Genomic DNA, 2,891 nt, shown 5'->3' with positions numbered 1-2,891 from the left:
AGAGAGAGAGAGAGAGAGAGAGAGAGAGAAAACTACGAGAAGAACGGAACGGAACCAAAAGCACAAGAAAAAGCCAAATACATAAAGGCCAAAAATAAAATAACAACACACGCAAATACATATGGCTGAGTAGGTTTCATTGGAGAGTATATGAAAAGAATGAGGCGCTCCATGTATAGCAAATATCGTCACTCTCTCTGTCTCTGTCTCTCTTTCGTTAATGCATCGAACATGCGATAATTTTTGCATCCGAATATAGTGAGTGGGTTGCGGTGCTCTTGGTGCGATATGGCTAACTAGGCGATTGAACGCTCATTACTTTTTGCACAATGGTCGTAAAATGGAAAAGCGGCTGCAACGGCAGCAGCAGCAGCAATGGCAGTCAACCACGATGTCAAGAGTTGTGGGAACCGAAGGCAGAATAGAATTTTCAATCAATTTTACATGTGCACACTGAATATGGTTTGGTCAATTGCAGCGTAAACATTACGATCGCACGAGACATGAATCATGAACTATTTTCGTATGCATCTCGAATTATGCATAACTGTGTCAGAGTCCGACCAAACTATTTGAATAGTCACAAAATGTTGAAAATAAAGCAGAAGAAGAAGAAAAAAATACAGAGCGAAACCGACCGAACGAGAAAAAAATATGAACACGAAAAAAAAGTGGTTGAAACCAAAGTCGAAACCATTTGTCGTTATGTGCAATTGTGCATCGCAACGCATGAACGGAACGTGAACAAACGATACAAATATGTATGTTTAAAATAAACAAAATGATTAACGTTTTCTCGTTCGATGTGCATTGTTAACTTGAACACGATGGAGCACGTTTCATGCATCATCGTCATGTGGTCAATTCTGAGCCAATACACACGCCACATCTAATTATTTCAAATCCATACAAAATTCGACATCGCGCCGTGCTCATTCAAAAGCAACGAATGTTTTAGGACTTCTAATTTTTGGCTCGTTTCGGTTTTATTCATTTGAGATGATGCATCATTTATAAATAGATATGCATATGTCGTTGATGAGTTTATGGTCGTTGTTGTCATTGTCGTTGTCATCGTTGTCCAGAGCGGCACAGTGTTATGCTAAAGAGGAAAAGACTCCGCTAACGATTTCAATGGTTTATCTAATGTCAGCTGGACGTGATATTGTGCTCAGTGTGTTAAGTGATCATTTTAATGAGGAAGGCCTTAGACTTTTAAAGCGCTTTACACTATCGTTAATGAAACCGAATACACACACCTTTTGACCGCTTCGTTGAACGTTGCGTATGAACTCTAACGATGTGTAATTTTTCTAAATTTTTCGTTTCTTTTTGTTATTCCATGGTTAAAGCGCTTATGTGATTGATTACAACGACAACAAGTACACGTGACCATCGTTGATTGCATTAGGATACATTAATTTTCCATTCGACACATTTGAAACCGCGCATTAATTTGTACGCAAGACGTGGAAAATAGAAGTTGTATGTGAGTTAGTGTGATGAAGTCAACGATGTGACAATGCACAAATGATAAATATGCCGACTCATCATTGCGCGCGCGCTCTTGTTGGTCACAAGAAAAAGTAAACGAACCGACACACGGAAAACAAGAGAAAAAACAACAACACGAACATAACAATAACAAAAGAAATATAAAGTGTTGTTTTCTTCGTTTCTTTTACTGGTTTTCTTTGGAATGTCGCGTTCGGAGACACGATGGGCAAAGGTAAAGAGGAAAACAATTAACATGGATTTATCACCTTGTTTACAGGCATTTCAATTAAACTCAATAAAAAGTACGTACATATATTTTTATTCGCTCAAAATTCTAAATAGATCAAAGGAATGAAACTCTTTTTTTCTCCTTGGTTCTTTCGCTGGAATACAGTAGAAACGGCCAACAGACGGATTCATTGGGAACGCAAAACGCGCGCGCGTTGCCACACGGGACAAAATAAATTACAGTGAAAAGAAATAAAATGGAATTAATCTGAATTACTGAGTGAGACGCAACCGAGTGAATTATAGCGAAGAAAGTAGAAGCGAACAGAAGGAAGACTTCATCGAGAGAACAACACGGCACTGATGTGTAATAACCGAGCAAAAGCCTGTTGTAATAAAGTAACAGTACGAAGGGACGGTGAAGATACACACATTGCCGCTTTGCGGGCCGTGATGTGTGATAAAAAGCCAACGCTTTGAGCGGCACGTACACACCAAAAGAGCCAGCCACATTACGAAATAATAAACGAGTGATTCGGTAACTTTTTGTCACGATACACACACACACATAAACTAACACGAGGGAAAAAACAGCGGCGGCAACAAAAAAAAAACAACAAGGCATCAAGAAAAGACATAATTCAATGAGAAAAACATAAACTATGAAACAATTTGTCGGTCGTGTATGTTTTTTTCTCTCTCCTTTCTTTACGAAATCGGAGCAAACGCGATAAAAAAGAAGACGAAAACCCAAAAATAGTTTACAGATAGACACGGTAAACGATGACATAGAAGACGATTGTGGAAGATTTTCAGCGTGTTTTATGTGTGTAAGAGGCTTGTGTGACGCGCACAGCTGTTCATTCAATATCAGTTCGTCAAGCACAAAGTGTGCAGACGACGCAAGTATTTGGAGTTTTTGCTTTCGATGGTCTCGTCGTCATCTTGTCAGCAGGTTGTTTTGTATCGACCATTTTGTCTGTGTGTCTGTGTTTTTTGTCCCTCTGTTATATTTAGGTCTCTTCCATATCTCTTCCGATGCTTGACCATATCTCACTTCAATCTATTCTCTATCCAACGTGAGCGTGAGCATGGCATTCAATGGGCAAAAGTTACGATAGAGAGAGAGAGAGAGAGAGAGAGAGAGAGAGAGAGAGAGAGAGAGA

General features: G+C 39.3%; 1 protein-coding gene across 2 annotated transcripts in view; it reads right to left on the bottom strand.

Moving 5' to 3' along the window:
• LOC129568807 (uncharacterized) overlaps positions 1-2,891 on the bottom strand; it is a 148,201-nt gene that overhangs the window by 112,265 nt on the left and 33,045 nt on the right. Inside the window, exon 1 of one of the 2 annotated variants that reach the window (XM_055447113.1) lies at positions 1-1,494. This exon is cut by the window's left edge and continues 1,752 nt beyond it. The exons of the other annotated variant lie outside the window; for it this stretch is intronic. The gene's annotated coding sequence lies outside the window, so the exon portion shown is untranslated. Of the gene's footprint in view, positions 1,495-2,891 lie in introns of those variants that run through there. 2 annotated transcript variants of the gene reach the window in all.

Source organism: Sitodiplosis mosellana, unplaced genomic scaffold, assembly GCF_009176505.1.
Source record: "Sitodiplosis mosellana isolate CC-2019 unplaced genomic scaffold, AAFC_SMos_1.0 Smas_scaffold_22, whole genome shotgun sequence".
NCBI lineage: Eukaryota > Metazoa > Arthropoda > Insecta > Diptera > Cecidomyiidae > Sitodiplosis > Sitodiplosis mosellana.
Note: the sequence above shows the minus strand (reverse complement) of the source record. Positions and strands in the feature narration are given on the sequence as shown.